Here is a 19246-nt window from a genome sequence, read left to right as displayed (position 1 = left end):
CCAGAATTTCACTTATTGAACTTCACTTATCCCTCATTGGCTGCTGCCATCAAAAGTTCATTGCCATTATCCCCGCTCCTAAACTCCTCCCCCGACTGTAAATAACGGTCTGCAAACATTTTGCGCTTTTTATCGTAATAATTCGGCGTCCCTTTGTGCGCACGCACCAGAAGAGGACATCAATGCACAAGCGCAGGATTTTGTGTGCTGGGGGAAGGCGAGGAGCTGTCAATCAAAAGTAAGGAGGCCGGGGAAGCGCGGAAAGACTTGAGGAATGAAAATATGACTTTTTTCAAATGAAGGTTTGACTCTTTTCAAGAGAAGATCTGACTTTTCTGCTCATTAGCATACGGTGTGGGAACACTAAAACACTGAATACTAAAGCTACAGAGCCGACTAAGAAGACAATTCTAGGTTATATAGAAATTATTTTTCACCCACTACCACCAGGTATTGCTGGTTTAATAGGTGAAATGCTGGTGACAGGTTCCCTTTAAGGCTCAGAGCCCATTTTTCAAATCTGACATATTTCACTTTATGTGGTAATAACGTCGGAATGCTTAAACCTACCCAAGCGATTCTGAGATTGTTTTCTCGTGACACATTGGGCTTCATGTTCGTGGTAAAATTTGGTCGAGATATTCAGTGTTTATTGGTGAAAAATTGCAAAATTTAGAGAAAATTTTGAAAAAATTGCATTTTTCAGAATTAAAATGCATCTGCTTGTAAAACAGACGGTTATACCACCCACAATAGTTACTAGTTCACATTTCCCATATGTCTACTTTAGATTGGCATCGTTTTTTTTAACATTATTTTATTTTTCTTGGACGTTACAAGGCTTAGAACATAAACAGCAATTTCTCATATTTTTAAGAAAATTTCAAAAGCCTTTTTTTTAAGGTACCTCTTGAGTTCTGAAGTGGCTTTGTGGGGCCTATGTATTAGAAACCCTGATAAAACACCCCATTTTAAAAACTAGACCCCTCAAAGTATTCAAAACAGCATTTAGAAAGTTTTTTAACCCTTCAGGCATTTCACAGGAATTAAAGCAAAGTGGAGGTGAAATTTGTAAATTTCATTTTTCTTGCTGAATTTCAATTTTATTCATTTTTTTTTCTGTAACACAGAAGGTTTTACCAGAGAAACACTACTAAATATGTATTGTCCAGATTCTGCACTTTTTAGAAATGTCCCACAGGTGGCCCTACTGTGCTCGTGGACTAAAACACAAGCCCTAGAAGCAAAGAAGCACCTAGTGCATTTTGAGGCCTCTTTTTTATTAGAATATATTTTAGGCAGCATGCCAGGTTTGAAGAGGTGTTGAGGTGCCAAAACAGTAGGAATCCCCCAAATATTGACCCCATTTTGAAAACTACACCCCTCAAGGAATTCATTTATGGTTGTTGTTACCATTTTGACCGCACAGTTTTTTCACAGCACGTATTTGAATTGGGCTGTGAAATGAAAAAAATGTCATTTTTTCCAATAAAATGTCATTTGTGATCAAAATTTCTTATTTTCACAGGGAACAAAATACCCCATTTTGTTGCCCAATTTGTCCTTAGTGTGGCAATACCCCATTTGTGGTGATAAACTGCCGTTTTGGCCCATGGGAGGGCTCAAAAGGAAAGGAGCGCTATATGTTTGTTGGAGTCCAGATTTTGCTGGATTGGTTTTCGGGTGCCATGTCGCATTTGCAAAGCCTCAGAGGTATCAAAGCAATGGAAACCCACCAAAAGTGACCCCATTTTGGAAACTACACCCCTCAAGGAATTCATTTATGGTTGTTGTTAGCATTTTGACCACACAGTTTTTTCACAGCACCTATTTCAATTGGGCTGTGACATTAAAAAAATTACATTTTTTCCAATAAGATGTAATTTTTTATCAAAATTTCTTATTTTCACAGGGAACAAAATACTCAATTTTGTTGCCCAATTTCTCCTGAGTGCAGCAATACCCCATTTGTGGCAATAAACTGCCGTTTGGGCCCATGGGAGGCCTCAGAAGGAAAGGAGCGCTGTGTGTTTGTTGGAGTCCAGATTTTGCTGGATTGGTTTTCGGGTGCCATGTCGCATTTGCAGAGCCCCAAAGGTATCAAAGCAATAGAAACCAACCACAAATGACCCCATTTTGGAAACTACACCCCTCAAGGAATTCATTTATGGGTGTTGTGACCATTTTGACCCCATAGTTTTTTCACATAACTTATTTGAATTGGGCTGGGAATGAAAACAAAATTATTTTTTTCAAATAATATGTAGTTTTGGCTGAAAATTTCTTATTTTCACAAGAAACAAAATACCCCATTCTGTTGCGCAATTTGTTCTGAGTGCCGCAATACCCCATTTGTTGTGATAAACTGCCGTTTGGGCCCATGGAGGGCTCAGAAGGAAAGGACCACCATTTGGCCTACTGGGGATTTTCTAGTGCGAAGTCATGTATGCAGAAGCCCCTGAGGTACCAGTACAGTTGAAACCCGCAAGAAGTGACCCCGTTTTAAAAACTACACCCTTAAGGCATTCATCTAGAGGTGTAGTGAGCATTTTGACCAGAGACCTACACCCCATAAACTGTAATGTGGGTTCTCCCGGGTATGGCAATACCCTACATGTGGCTGTTATCAGCTGCCTGGACACACAGCAGGGCTCAGAGGGGAAAGACGAGGGGGGATAAGCTGTGCGGAGTGCATCAGGGTAAGTAAAATTGGGGTAAATTATAAACCAAGGGATGTATGATAAATTTTAAAACTGACTTTCATACAGAGCTCTGGTTATTCGGGACACGTGTCACATTGATATATTGTGTCATCCCTTATCGCCCTCTTATAGCAGACTTTGCACCTCTTTTGACTTTTTCCCTTCTTGCCAGTTTGGGGAACTTCTCCTGGAAAGTGTTGCCGCCTTGGTACGATGCGTGTGGCCCCGCTTCCAGAAGTACTGGGTGCCCCGCCTTCTTGGTCCCTAAAGATTAGGTTCTTGATAATCACCTCTTGAAATTCCAGGAAAGTTCCCGTCTGGCCTGCACATCAACGTAGCACGTACGCATTGTACAAAGCCATCTGTATGATGTGCTCGGCCAGCTTCTTATACCACACCGCATGGCCCTGTAGGGCTTCAGGATTTGATCTTACAAGTCCATCCCTCCCATGTACCTATTGTAGTCCAGGATGCAGTCTGGTTTGGGGGTGGCCTTCCCTTCATATAGCCTAAACCTGTAGGTATACCCGGATGCACTCTCGCAGCTTATACATCTTCACGCCATACCTTGCCCTCTTACCCGGCAGGTACTTGCGGAATTGAACCCTCCCTTTAAAATGTACCAGGGACTCATCAATAGAAATACACTTCTCGGGGGTGAATGCTTGGGAAAACCGGGCACTGGAACGGTCTAATAGGGGTCTCCGTTTATACAAACGGTCAAAACTGGGGTCATCTCGGGGTTGGCACGGCTCATTATCAGTATAATGTAAGAAGCGAAGTATTGCCTCATTTATTTATTTTTTTAGGTTTCAGTTCTGAAGTTGCTTTGAGTGGCCCATATATTATAAACCCCTATCAAATACCCCATTTTAGAAACTGGACCCCTCAAAGTATTCACAACAGCATTTAGAAAGTTTATGAACCCTTTAGGTGTTTCACAGAAATTTAGAGCAAAGTAGAGGTGAAATGTAAATTATTTTTTTTGTCAGAAAATCCTCTTTATACCATTTTTTTTTATAACACAAAAGGATTTATCAGAGAAACGCAAATTAATACGTATTGCCCAGATTCTGCAGTTTTGAGAAATATCCCACATGTGGCCCTCGGGCGGTAATGGACTGAAGCACCGGCCTCCGAAGCAAAGGAGCACCTAGCGGATTTTGAGGCCTCTTTTTATTAGGCACCATGTCCGGTTTGAAGAGGTCTTGTGGTGCCAAACCATTGGGAACCCCCCAAAAGTGACCCCAATTTGGAAACTAGACCCCTTGAGGAATCCATTGTAGTTTTCTTGGGGTGCATGCGACTTTTTGATCAGTTTTTATTCTATTTTTAGGTGGCGCGGTGACTAAAAAACAGCAATTCTACTATTGTTTTTTTATTGTTTTTTTTTTTTACTGCGTGCACCGTGCGCTATAAATGATATATTCACTTTATTCTGCGTGGCGATACGATTACGGCGATACCAGATGTTTTTTTTTATGTCTTATGGCGTTTGCACAATAAAATACGTTTTGTAAACAATCATTCACTTTTTGTGTTACCTTATTCTAAGAGCCATAACGTTTTTATTTTTCAATCAATAAAGCCGTGTGAGAACTTATTTTTTGCGTAACGAACTGTAGTTTCGATCAGCACCATTTTTCGGTACATGCGACTTTTTGATCTCTTTTTATATTTCATTTTTTGGGAGGTGAATTGACCAAACAATTGTTATTGTGGTACGGTTTATTATTATTTTCTTTTACGGCGTTCACCGTGCGGGATAAATAACTAAATAATTTTGTAGTTCAGGCCGTTACGGACGCGGCGATACCAATTATGTCTAGTTTATTTGTTTGTTTATATATTTTTATTAATAATAAAGGACTGATAAGGGAAAAAGGGGGATTTTTACTTTTAATACTTTTAAAACTTTTATTTTCTTATTTTTACACATCTTTTTTTAATTTTTTTTTTACTGTATTACTTTGTCCCACTAGGGGACTTGAGGGCAGGAGGCCCTGATCGCAATTCTAATACACTGCACTACATGCGTAGTGCAGTGTATTAGAACTGTCAGCTACTCACTGACAGCAAGCATAGTGGGTCCTGACGTTGTCAGGACCCACTAGGCTTCCGTCTATGGCATAGCCGGACGCCATTGCTATCGCGTAGCAGGCCGGCGATGGCAGCTTAACCCCTAAAAAGCCGCAATCTCTATAGAACGCGGCTTTTAAGGGGTTAATCAGCGGGGACACAGCGATCGGTCCCCGCTGTAGGAGCTGTGACAGTTGCTGAACAAGACAGCAGCTGTCACAGCTCCTGTACGGGTCGGGAGGATGGCCGAAACGGCCGTTACTCCCGAGACGTACTATTAGGTCATGGAGCGAGAACGCTATAGTTACCATGACCTAATAGTACGTCCAGGAGCGGGAAGGGGTTAAGGCCTCATGCCCACTTCAGTCTTTTTTTTCAGGGTGCTAGCTGTTTTTCTGATGGCTAGCACCCTGACCCATTCATTTCACGGAGCCGTTGCCTAGCAACGGCCGGGCGGGCAGAAGTACATTAGAGATATTACACTAATCGGCAGCCACTTATCTCTTTCCAGCACTGATCGAGAGAAGAGGCTGCTGATAAAAATATAATAAAAAGCAGTTCATACGTACCCCGGTCGTTGTCCTGGTGACAAGTCCCCCTTGTTCCTCCAGTCCGACCTTTCTGTATGACGCGGCAGTCCCTGTGGCCGCTGCAGCCTGTGATTGGCTGCAGAGGCGGTCACGTGGGATGAAGCGTCATCCCTGGAGGCCAGCATTCTGACGTCATCCAGTCTGGCGTGACCGCCACTACAGCCTGTGATTGGCTGCAGCAGTGACATGGGATGAAACGTCATCCCAGGAGGCCAGCAGGAGGAAAATGCGGGGAGTTTTGGGTAAGTATGAACTTATTTTTTTGTTTAATTAAAATTGTATTTTGCGAGCGCCGAGCATGGTCATTCTTCAGCGCTAGTCACTGTCCAGGGTGCTGAAAGAGTTACCGCCGATCAGTGCAGCCCATTAACTCTTTCAGCACCCTGTACGGTGACTAGCGCTGAACAACGCTGCTCTTTCAGCACCCTGGACAGTACCATGCTCGGCGCTCGGAAACACGGAAAACACACGGCCGCTAAAATGATGAAGGAAGTGTGCACGAGGCCTAAATGTAAATACTTTGTGTGCATTATAAAATGTGTGAATGTAAGGGGTAGGACTCCCACAGATGCATTACAGACACAACTCATGGAACTGAAATACTCATTAGGTTTTGTGATTACCTAAGTTATGTTCAGCATTATTCTGTGGCGTCCGGTTGTTGCAGCAGTAATACCGACCCTAAAATGCAGCCATATTATTGCCATTTGCAATAGGCCTTAAAAAGCATACCTTAAATCCTTTTTTCTTTTTCTGTAAACATTTCAAAAAGGAAAAAACTAAATCCGTATACCTCAACAGTATAACCCGAGTGAGGTGTGCACAGAGCCCTAATGTGGCCGTACACATAAGACAGATATCATAACAAGTCATCTGCTCTGCTCACCATAAACATGCATGCTTGGCCGGGCGCCGTTTATTTCAATGGGCAGAGGGTACAAGCTGCTGTCAGACACCTCTTTAGTGTGGTTATTGAACTAGAAGAGTTAAAACACCCATGAAATATAAAAATATATATTACTAGGTATCATGTTGACGGCGACTGTACTATCATCAATTCTAAGTCCAATAATTGCAGCCTGTATCCAGAAGTCATGTCATTTTTATTTTTACATTTATTTTTGTAGCAAGATCCCATCTGTCGAGGTAAATACTCACTGCTCATAATGACCTTTTGACCAGGAATTTTTTTAATCTTACTTTGCCGAAATCAATTCAGCATCATTTGATAAACCTTTCAACAAATTAGCAACTACATAATTTACATGACATTAATTTTTGCAAGGCTTTTAGACCTAAATTAGTCAAACAAAGGCAATGGGGTGTATTTTGAGACGGGCTGTATGGTAAGGACGTTGCTATTCCATCTATAGAACACCACGCTGCCGGCATACTGGGGTCATGAGACTCTGCAAGATTATGCAAGGACCAGAAGAAGTCCAGCAGCTAAGCCCTTCTCCCTGCAGTGCAGGACCAATATTACATGATGAAAGTCATTAGGACTTTTTACAATGCCCTTTGTATTTCCTGTATAATAAAATTCACACCTCAGTAGTTTTGAGAATCCCAGTTACCCAGTAAAAATGACAGATGACGGCCACTGTTTATGACCCGTTTAAAGAGTGAAGCGTTTAACTCATTCAGTGCTGGTTTACTTTCAGAGTTCTCTGGTCCTAGACGCAAGTAAAGTCAGGCTTTTAGAAGATGTCAACCCAACCTTAGGTCTTTATCTGCGAAGCTTTACCCTATTGATTCTCACATACAATCCTTAAAGTACATGAAAATATTCTTACGTTTTTTTTATCGTTTGTGCCATTTGCTTTTCATATCCTTCTTTTTTAGAGCATTATACTTTTAAAGTAAGAGCAGCTCGCAGTTCACATTTCAAACAGCAGTATGCCATTTATATGAGTGGATGTCTTGCACAGTTGTACACAATGGAGTGGGAACTTCATAGCAAAATAAACATGGGGATCCCAGTACTGGCACCCGCTTTCTCCTGCCTGTGACCCAACATCCCCAAAACTAGGGACAACCCAACCCCAGCTCAATCTATCTACTCACCTGTAAGTTCCCATGTAGCGTAAACGCTGTGGAATTTCCAAAATTAAATTTCCGCAATGGAACTGTGTGCGGAAATTCCGCAACGTTTACAGTAGCAGCAAAGTGGGTGAGATTTAGTAAATCTCATGCCCACTCTGCGGAAAAAAAACGCAGCGTAAACGTTAATAAATTGACCTGCCGTGCAGAATTAAATTCAGCAGCATGTCAATTTATGGTGGATGTAAAACCCGCAGCAGAAAGCCATGTGTTGCAACTTTTGCGGCGTTTATGCCGCAAAAAACGCAACGCCACAAAAAAAACAACCTGGCATACTTATCCAGAACACCCTCCTTCTTCGTGCAGTCCGGCCTCCTGGGATGACATTGTATCCCATGTGACAACCAATCGCAAGGCTGCAGCGTCATATGGCCTGAAACATCACCCAGGGAGGCCAGAGCGGACGTCCGAGGAAGAGGGAGGTAAGTATTAATTACGCAGCTGAATTTTCGTCCCCAAAAATGTTTTCTGACGGAAAGTCCTGTGGGTTCCAGGTTGGATACACTGCATGGTTTTTACGCATCCGTCCCGTGGGAACCCATCCTAAATGCTGCGGAATTTCCGTCGCAGAGATTCCACAGTGTTTACGCCTCGTGGGAACCCGGCCTAAATGTTCACTACATCATGGTTCTGTTCTAAATGGAAACCATGACGCTAGTGTGAACAGAGCCTAAGTGCATTTTCAGATGCCAAGCAAAAACACCTTTGTTTTCCAGAAATTTTGCCATCTCCAGCTTGTGCTGTTGCTTGGAGTTGATAGGGGGTTAACATCTATGTTTTCAGAAGAATTTGGATTGCATAATCACTTGGATTTCTTGGCAGAGGCCTCTGGTTTGAAATAGCCCAGTGTAAAATCTGACCTGACGTGTAAAAGAAAACCTGGCTAATGCTTCACTGCGCTGGTCCTCTGACTGTTGCTTAGCAGCCTTGCCCTAGATTTGTATATTAAATATATCTAATTTGTATCAGATGGGAAAGTGTCCCACAGTGTGACAGAAAGATTAAGTATCTTCAGTAGGATGGTTTTGTAGGAACCGGGGGAGGGGGGGGGGGGGTATGCACACAACGCAGGAGTCCATCCTTATTTCTGATGTTCAAACATAAATCTGCAAGAAATAGTTCATATAACATAAATTTAATTGCAAATCTTTTAACCCCTTAATGACCAGCCTATTTTAAACCTTAATGACCAAGCTATTTTTTACATTTTTCCATCGTCGCATTCCAAGAGCTATAACTCTTTTATTTTTGCGTCGACATAGCTGTGTAAGGTCTTGTTTTTTGCGGGACAAGTTGTATTTTTTAATAGCACCATTTTTAGGTATATATTATTTATTGATTAACTTTTATTAACTTTTTTTTTGGGGGGGGGGGGAATTTGAAATTTCGCCACTCTTTTTTGCGTCCTAAATCTACGCCGTTTACCGTGTGGTATAAATAACAAGTTTATTCAGCGGGTTGTTACGATTGCAACGATACCAAATTTGTATAGTTTTTTGTATGTTTTACTACTTTTACACAGTAAAAACGCTTTTTTTTCAAAATTATTTGTTTTTGTGTCTCCATATTTGAAGAGCCGTAACGTTTTTATTTTATCGCCGATGCAGTTGTATGAGGGCTTTTTTTTTTTGCGGGAAGACTTGTAGTTTTTATTGGTACCATTTTGGAGTAGATGCAACTTTTTGATCACTTTTTAATCACATTTTTTTAAAGTCAGGATTCACAGAAAACAGCAATTTTTCCGTTGTTTTTTTATTTAATTTTTTACGGCGTTCACCGTGCGGGTTAAGTAATGTAATAGCTTTATAGTCGGGGTCGTTACGGACGCGGCGATACCAAATATGTGTAACTTTTTAACTTTATTTTGTTTTTTTTAATAGTAAAGCAGTTTGTAAGGGGGAAAAAGTTGTTTTTTCATTTTTTTTTTCAAATTTTTTTTTCACTTTTTTTAAAATTAACTTTATTAAACTTTTTTTTTTTTACTAGTCCCACTAGGGGACTTCACTATGCGATCCTCTGATCGCTATTATAATACACTGCAATACTTTTGTATTGCAGTGTATTATGCCTGTCCGTTTAAAACGGACAGGCATCTGCTAGGTTATGATCTAGCAGGCATTCGCTCCAGGCAGACCTGGGGGCCTTTATTAGGCCCCCGGCTGCCATGGGAGACACAGACCCTCGGCGATCTTATCGCCGGTTGTCGGTGAGATGAGAGGGAGCTCCCTCCCTCTCTCCAAAACCACTCAGATGCGGTGCTCGCTATTGAGCGCCACATCTGAGGGGTTAAACGGGTGAGATCGATACTAATATCGATCTCACCCGGCAGAGCAGGGACGCCCCCAGCCCTCAGCTACATCTGTTACCTGAGAGCAGGGTGATTTGACAGCTCCCTGCTCTGTTTACTTATTCCGATGCCGTGACGTAAAAAGTCTATGGAATCAGAATAAGGCCCGTTAGTGACAGACGTAAAAAGACAATGGGCCGGTCACTAACGGGTTAATGTAAATCCTTTTGCATTGTTTTTTTTATGTCATGTTTTGCAAAATTGAAAGAAATCCTTGAAAAATATACCACAACTAAACAGTACTCCAACAGAGTGAAAACTACATGGAAAACTCCACAAACAAAATGCACTGTGTGAATAGGAATTAATATTTTTCTAATAACATATAGCAAACAATGGGCTACTGCTTTTCTGAAGAAACATAGAAACAGGCCCCTAAGAATGTAACAAAACATTGTGGGTGAATTCAGGCAAAAATATATATATTTTTTTAATAAGGTATCCTCTTTACGTGTCTCTTTACTAATGCCGGTTATAAACGTGTATAACAACATGAACAAAACACAAGTTTAATAAATCCATTGCATTTTCTCACTTCACTAATCCAAGGCAAGGAAATGGTATCCGTTACAGAACAAAACATTGCATTGTGTTTTAATAGTAAATATTCATATGTTGTAACTAGAGATGGGAGAATACATTTTACATAATTCAAGTTTCACCAATTCGCCTGCCATTAGCATTCATGGTCCAGAGAATAAGAGGCGATTCTTACCTATGAACCTGGGGAATCCATCAATTTGCTGTTAGACATGCTATATGGAATAATTGGGGTCTCATTGTAATATTTATGATTTCTGGGATTGTCTTCACACATCTTGCTGGTCGTGATCTTCTTTTCACTTCAACTCTTTCAAGAATAATTGTCTTCTCATGAAAAGCGCAGAATAAGATCAAGCTTCAGTCTTGTTGCTTGTTGTTCAGTATAATGTTCAGATTTATCAATGATCCGGTTGTTTGTTTTCCTTGCTGTCCAATATTCTCTCAAAGCTTCTCACCAACAAATTTAAAAGTCGTCAATACCTTCCCTATCTCGCTTCTAAGTTTGGGAGAGAATGTTTTCCATATTTGCTTTGATGATTCGTCATACTGTGTGATGTTAAAGAGAACCTTTCACCTGCCCATACGAGTGCAGCATGTAATGGGCAGGGCTGCACAAACCCTGGGGCACTTTAAAAAAAAATTCTACCTCCTCCGTTATTTAGATATCGGTGCCGTTATATTTGGCGCCCGGTATTTAAATAACCCCCTGAACTGTCAATCTGGCGCGTAATGGCAAGGGGGCGTGTGACATGGCTGTGACACTGTCCAATCAGCTACGGACAGTGTCACAGCAAGAGTTGGAGACAGGAGAGCGTGTGATCTCTCGCAAGAGATCAGTCTTGTCCTTGCTGCCAAGATCTGAAGAGTGAGCACGCGCACGCGCATGCACGCTCTCCTCACTCCAGCTCTTGCACTGTCCAGTGACACGCCCCCTTGCCATTACATGCCCCCTTGCCAGTTCGGCAGACAAGTACAAGACTGTGTGATCTTTCACGAGAGATCAGGTTTGTCCTTGTCTGCTGAGAGCTGAAGAGTGAGAGCGTGCGCGCACATGTGCGCTTTCCTCTCTCCAATTCTTGCTGTGACACTGTCCGTAGCTGATAGGACAGTTTCACAGCCATGTTACACGCCCCCTTGCCATTACACGCCCCATTGACCGTTCATGGGGTTATTTAAATATCGGGCGCCAAATATAAAGGGACCGTTATCTAAATAACGGAGGAGAGATGAAAAAAATGTAAAGTGCCCCAGGGTTTGTGCAGCCCTCCCCATTAGATCCTGCACTCCGCTGCACATTTATGGGGAGGTGAAAGGTTCTCTTTAAGTAAAAACTCACTTCTTGAGGCTTGTAGATTTAATCTATTTATGTGGTTGGATCCTGCTATGTTATGTATAAAATGTGTAAAATGAGGAGTGGGAATGGCGTGACAGCCTTTAACTCCCGTAGTGTCCCTGAGCAGAAATTGAATTTCCCATTGCCTTTATGTTTGCACATACCAGCTTTTAAGTGGAATATTATTCAAATTTCCGCAGAACCACATAAGTTGTAATTGGCTACTGGCCCCTGGTAGCCATACTGATACATTGTTGCGTTTCTTTAAAGTTAACAGTGTCTGTTCTCCCCATCCTGTAATTGAAACATGCGCCATGCATTGGAGAGAGAGGTTTTAAGTAATAAATATAGGCCGGGTCTTACAGCAATCACGCTGATTTTAGTATTTATTACATAATTATCATCTCTGTTTGTATTAATTTATAATTTCTGCGAGTGAACTTAGAGTCTCTTGTGTGGGCTGTTTTTATCTGCGGATGCCTGTATGTTATTGTCTCATTTTATACGGTTTTTAAATGGATTCTGAGTAAGCAGAAAGGCATTCTTTCTTTTTTTTTTTCCCTTTCCTTATTTTCAAGCAAATGCTAATGTCAGCTTTGATGCCCTATGAAAGGGAGCTGTCATGGACTGCCAGCTTTTAAGCGGGAGATCGTGCTAGGCAAGGTTTTCCAAAGGCTGCTACTTGGAAAACAGAGATTCCTCCTTCTGTTGTTTTTGCTTTCAACTCTCTAAAGCTATAAATTCATTTAAGGAAACGTGATTCTCTAGAACACCGTTCTTTCTGGGTATGCTAAGGTTCAGTCTCTGCTTATGTTTGGATAATGGGGGGGATTTAGATTGCTATATGCACCAGTATTCTGGCGTAAAAAATGTCCACATTTTGGCGCACACTTCTTTTGCTAAAAAATTTGACTTTATTCACTTTTATGCCACTCACACCACGGCCTGACAAATTTACTATAATGTATGCAAGAAATTGGTGCAGATTATAGACTAAATCTAGTTTGTGGCGCACGGACCGTCCAAGGTACGATTAATTTATTAAGAGGTGTTCGTGAATATGTTGCATCTCACTCCAGCAGGCTTCAGTCTGACTGGCGTATTAAACGCCTGTCTTAGTAAATCTGTGCCTTTGAGCGGAGCTAAAATGAAAGAGCATTTTCCTCTAAAATCAAAATGTTACTTGGTATTCAAAGTTCCTGAGTTGCCCTCTTGTGTGAAGTTTTGGTCTTGTACTGTATATATGTAATAGATGGGCATTGACTACTAAGGACAAATACACAATTGTTTTGGCTTTCTGCCCACTGTGTAAATTTATACAGTGGACAGATGTTGTATGTAAGAGTGTAGTTACACAAGCTGGTTTTGCGTCATTTTTTTCTCTAATTTTGGGATAAATCATGGGGAAAACAAAACACCATAAAACCAACCCCCTTAGGGCTTGTTCACACAGTGGAGCTTTGACTGTGATTTTACATTAATGTTTTATGCCAAAACCAGAGTTGGTTCCAGGAGAGCAGACCTATCAGGCCATCCTTTATATATTTCTTCTGTTTTTTAGGTTCCGTTCCTGGTTTTGGCTTAATAAAATACATGTGAAATCTTCACTGTGTGAACAAGGCCTGAGGCTGGGTTCACACGTAGCGTAAATACTGCGGAATTTCTGCAACGCCATTTTGTGCAGCATTTACAGTAGCAGCAAGGAGAATGAGATTTGGGAAATCTCCTGCCCACGCAGAAAAGTCGTGCAGAAAGTGTTTTGCGGTGCGACATTCAATTCCGATTCATGTCAATTTATGCTGCGGGTTCTGTGTTGAGATGCTGCGCGTTTTGCCAATAGACTTTAACGGGGAGCATAAATTCCACAATCTATTTGTTGCGTTTTTTACAGCGTTCACGCAGCGGAAAATCCAGTAAAAACGGCTGGAAATCTGCAGGTTCACATATAGTTGGCTATAATCAATGTTTAACATTAAATCCGTAGGTAATACCACTGTGGAAAAATCGCAGCCTTTCCACAGCAATATGTGCAGCAAAAAATTCACTATTTGCAGATTTCTGTGACTGAATTATGTGCGTTTTTGAGATCCTGCTGCAGATTTTCTGCGTAAATGCGTATTCTATTTTCCCACACACAGCGTACCCTGTGTGTGGGAACATAGGGCTCAGTCACATGCAGCAGATTTTGTTGCAGAAAAATCCTTAACATTCATCTGAATAAAACTTGCAGAATGCACCTGCTGCACAAACAACCCCATTCAGATGACTGGAACCGATTTTCATTCGCAGTTCATCAATCAGTCATCTGCATTTGCGGACCGTGCTCCCATTATAAAGTATGGGAGCATGGGCCGTAAAATAAAAAATAGGACATTTTGGTTTCTACGGCACGGACACCTTCCCATAAATATATTGGTCGCATTTGCCTATCACAGCTCTATTTTCTATACATCCACTAATAGAAAACTACAGACATGAAATGTTGTTTTTCTGTCTTTTTGGATTTACTATTACTTGAATATTGAAACCGCAAATAAGCTATGTTTTTGGTGACAAATAAAACTGTTACTATTACAGAAAATTAGAGTGCCGTGTAAAAAAAGAATGTTACCACTGCTGCTCCATGCCAGTCCAGTATCTGTTCTGAGCATGCTCTGCTGTGGTGATGCCATGTAGCATTTTTTCTATAAACGCCACAGCACCAGGACTTCAATTATGCAAATAATCTTCCTTTATTAGTAGGATTAATGGAATTAATAAAGAGCGAATACTTGCATACTTGAAGGGTTTGTCTTTTTGGAGTGGTGCCTCTTTCCAAGTTAAGCACAGGCTACTGCTTTGTTGTGCAGATGGTCTCTCCTACCTTGATCTAATGTTCATGCCAAGCAATTTTAAATTCAGCAGAATGGAGAGTTTTATAGGATTTTTATAAACACTGTAGACATTCAGAGCAGCAACCAGCAGAATTGTGAACATAGTTCAGGATTTAACCGGAGTATGAGACAGGATGTTATTTAAGATTATCATAAAATGATCTACAAAGTGTCGGACGAGCGAGGACACATCGGCACCAAGCGACAGAGGCTACAGTTGATTCTGCAGCAGCATCAGCGTTTGCAGGTAAGTCGATGTAGCCTCTGTCGCCTGGTGCCGATGTGTCCTCGCTCGTCCGACACGATGCAGGACCTGGGGCAGGAAGTGACGTCACAGCGTGATCTCTGGAGAACACGCTGTGTGTCTGTGCACTGCCAGAAGCTGGGTGGTAACGAAGAGAAGTGGATGATGCTGATTCGTCAGCATCATACACTTCTATTCACAACTCCCAGCTAGTAAAAGAAGTAAAAACGCCCAGATGTTACACGCATAATACACGCCCAGTTGTACTTAAGAAAGGCTCATTTGCATAAATATAAAAATGGTCATAACTTGGCCAAAAATGCTCGTTTTTGAAAAAAACAAACAACTTTACTCTTATCTACATTGCAGCGCCGATCTGCTGCAATAGGAGATAGGGGTTGGAAAATCTGGTGACAGAGCCTCTTTAAATATATTTCTAATGCAATTAAATAGTAAAATATATGACCACTTATTATATAGTTCTCAAGTGCAGCCTAGTTATAAAAATTACATCTAAAGTACATGTTAAAAATCCAAAATGGCATCAATATAAATAGATCTTTATTAGTTATATAATAGTATAAATAACATATTTATGAAATGAGGATTGTTTCACACCACAAGGAACAGGAGGACATAACCGGCCGGGTCACTGAATATGTGGTAACAAACTAACATGGTCATAAACTGTAAAGTACATAATTCATTATAGATACCACTTATGCTGAAGTCCAAAAGTGCAATAAAAATAAAGAGCCCCACAACATGTCTATAAGTAGAATAATGTAACAAACCCATGTATGAAGGACCACAGGAAGAACACATATACTAGTAATAGAAGGGACTTTGGAATCTCTTAAAAATAGCGAAATATAACATTGTATTTGTAAATTGAAAGGGAGAGGATCGGTAACTTCCTGTAATTGGCTGCCAAGAGACGTGTGAGAGGAGAAGAGGGAGGAGCCACTTGTGTATCAAATGTTAGAGAAATTAGAGCTAATATGGCTGACCGTGGTGTCAGACAGCTACTTCCTGTCCAAGAAACTGAGGGCAAGAGAAGTCCTAAGAAAGAAAAAGTAATCTTAAATGAGGGAGACACTTCACACATTATTTTTTCTGGAGGTGCCCTTTAAGGTTCACTCATTTAGGAATCATTTGAGGCTAGTGCTGATAAAAGTGCCACAAGTCTAGCTGCAGCATCTGGGGTGGATCAGCGCCATCCCAGGTTATAGACTGCAGCGGGTGCATTGCTGCCATGTGACAACCTCACATACCGTCACAAAGTAAAAGTTGCCTTTATTTGTAAATGATCCTTATTGCTTTCTGTAAATCTTAACATAGGTACTTGACCTTTTTTTTACATTTTCTTTATTAAAGTTTTTTCTAAACACACTAATTGCTACATTCACAGACTCCCCTTCCAGCACCTGAAGACATTTTGAATGTGTGTTTGCAATTGAGCAGCCCAGAAATAAAGTAATACAGATAACTTGCACATGGAGTTCTCTTTACACGTCTTTATTAAATTTCCTTATTAATTTGTCATGGACGATAAAAGTTAATGCTTCTATAAAACAACCGAAACGCAAGAGTTTAATTACATAGCAGGAAGAGTCTGAATCGCTCTCTTTTTAGGCCCCATGCACTCGAACGTAAAAACGCCCGTAATCACGGGCCCATAGACTTCTATTGGCCACGGGTACCTCCCCGTATGCCTACGGGAAGGTGCCCGGGCTGTTGAAAATATAGAACATGTCCTATTATAGGCCGTAATTACGGCACGGGCAGGCCCATAGAAGTCTATGGGGCTCCCATAATTACGGGTGACTACGTGTGTGCACCCATAATTACGGGAGCGTTGCTAGGCGACGTCCGTAGATAGTCACTGTCCAGGGTGCTGAAAGAGTTAACTGATTGGCAGTAACTCTTTCAGCACCAGGGACAGTGACTACCGATCACACTATAAATCAACGTGTAAAAAAATTAGAAGTTCCTACTTACCCAGAACTCCCTGCTTCTTCCTCCAGTCCGGCCTCCCGGGATGACATTTCAGTCCAAGTGACGGCTGCAGCCAATCACAGGCTGCAGCGGTCACATGGACTGCCGCGTCATCCAGGGAAGTCGGGCTGGATGTCAAGAGAGAGACGCGTCACCAAGACAAGGCCGGGTAAGTATGAATTTCTTTTACTAGGGAAAGGGCTGCCCCTTCTCTCTATCCTGCACTGATAGAGAGAAGGGGCTGCCGATTTAGTGTAGTGCAATCTTGCATCGAAAACGTGTCCATAAATACGGGTCGAATACGTGTGACCAAGGATCGTATTTACGACAGTATTTACAAACAGGAAAAAATACGTTCGTGTGCATGGGGCCTTAGGGCTTGTCCACACGTAGCGGAATTGCGGGCGGAAAATGCGCAGCAGAATACAGTAGCAGCAAAGTGGGTGTGATTTAACAAATCTCATGCACACGCTGCGTAAAAATGCAGAGCACAAATTAACCTGCAGTGCGTATTTATTGGACCGCAGCACGTCCACTCCTGCTACAGAAAGTGGACTGAATTGCTGCGTTTTTCAGAGGAGGTATCACCATCTCCCAACATTGAGAAAAACGCAGCAAAATGCGCACCATTTTCTGCAGTAAAAATAAACGCAGGAAATGGTGCGGTTTTTTTTTCACAGCGGAAAGACTACTACTATCAAAGAAATTTCTGCAGCAATTCCGTTACGTGTGGACAAGCTCTTAAGGGCTTATTCAGGCGAACATGTAATACGTCCGTGCAACGCGCCTCGCACGGACCTATGTTAGTCAATGGGGCCGTTCAGACAGTCCGTGATTTTCACGCAGCGTGTGTCCGCTGTGTAAAACTCACGACATGTCTTATATTTGTGCGTTTTTCACGCATCACGCACCCATTGAAGTCAATGGGTGCGTGAAAATGACGCGCAGCACACGAAAGCACTTCCATGTGACGCGCGTGATTCGCGCAACGGCAGTAAAAACTATGAATGGAAACAGAAAAGCACCACGTTCTACAAACATACAAACAGTGTCATAATGATGGCGGCTGCGCGAAAATCTCACAGCCGCGCATCATACGCTGCTGCCACACGGAGCGGTTATGTACCTTTTGTGCGCGCGCAAAACGCCGCGTTTTTTGCGCGCGCAAAATGCGCGCGCTCGTCTAAATCCGGCCTTAAGGGTGAGAATTTCTCGGGCTTTGGCTGCAAGCACAGGTGGTGGAGATAGACTATGTAATGTCCATAGGACAGACTGATTGCGTTGTTCGTTCTTGGTTCAGAATCTCACTTTTGTGTGTAATGCACTGGCCGATGTCTGGCAGAAAAACACCAGTCCCATGAACCCCATAAAACTGTGTTCTAAAGCTTTGATTTCCTGAGAAAGTCCTGACTCTGTGTACTGCAAATAAATGTTCATAAAAGCCACGCAGCAAGCAGGAAAAGTGATATCATGAACTTCCCCAGTGTGAGCTTAGACTTTAATGCCACTTTTACAGCATTAGATCTTTTCTTTACCATCTGAACAGCATGAAATCAGGGTCAAGCCATTTAACTTCATTTCTGTTCCCCTGGGTATATTAGTTGAGGTAATAATACAACTAGTCTCCCCGTACTGTAGATGCGTAGAACTGGTTAATATTACTAAACTAGTTAATGGCCATCCTGACTTGTTCCTTTTAACCTAAGGCTGGGTTCACACGACCTATTTTCAGACATAAACGAGGCGTATTATGCCTCATTTTACGCCTGAAAATACGGCACCAATACGTCGGCAAACATCTGCCCATTCATTTGAATGGGTTTGCCGACGTACTGTGCCGACGAACTGTAATTTACGCGTCGTCGTCTGACAGCTGTCAAATGACGACGCGTAAAATGACTGCCTCGTCAAAGAAGCGCAGGACACTTATATACATTATATGCAGGACACTTATATACATTATATGCAGGACACTTATATACATTATATGCAGGACACTTCTTTGGACGTTTTTGGAGCCGTTTTCTCATAGACTCCAATGAAAACAGCTCCAAAAACGGACGTAAAAAACGCCGCAAAAAACGCGAGTTGCTCAAAAAATGTCTGAAAATCAGGGGCTGTTTTCCCTTGAAAACAGCTCTGTATTTTCAGACGTTTTTGGTCACTACGTGTGCACATACCCTAAGGGTATGTGCACACGATGAGAGGCTTTTACGGCTGAAATGACAGACTGTTTTCAGGAGAAAACAGCTGCCTCGTTTCAGCCGTAATTCATCCTCCTAGAGGCTTCTCTGACAGCCGTAAATTTTGAGCTGTGCTTCATTGAGTTCAATGAAGAACGGCTCAAATTACGTCTGAAAGAAGTGTCCCGCATATAATGTATATAAGTGTCCTGCATATAATGTATATAAGTGTCCTGCATATAATGTATATAAGT

General features: G+C 41.7%; 1 protein-coding gene and 1 long non-coding RNA gene across 16 annotated transcripts in view; one reads left to right on the top strand and one right to left on the bottom strand.

The window, feature by feature from the left end:
• Window positions 1-11001, bottom strand: part of LOC142657559 (uncharacterized) — a 92912-nt gene extending 81911 nt beyond the window's left edge. The window contains exon 1 of the long non-coding RNA XR_012849941.1: window positions 10534-11001. This is a non-coding gene — a long non-coding RNA (uncharacterized LOC142657559). The remainder of the gene's footprint in view (window positions 1-10533) is intronic.
• PTPRF (protein tyrosine phosphatase receptor type F) overlaps window positions 1-19246 on the top strand; it is a 717955-nt gene that overhangs the window by 122013 nt on the left and 576696 nt on the right. The window lies entirely within an intron of this gene.

This window comes from Rhinoderma darwinii, chromosome 7 (genome assembly GCF_050947455.1).
Source record: "Rhinoderma darwinii isolate aRhiDar2 chromosome 7, aRhiDar2.hap1, whole genome shotgun sequence".
NCBI classification, from domain to species: Eukaryota; Metazoa; Chordata; class Amphibia; order Anura; family Rhinodermatidae; genus Rhinoderma; species Rhinoderma darwinii.
Note: the sequence above shows the minus strand (reverse complement) of the source record. Positions and strands in the feature narration are given on the sequence as shown.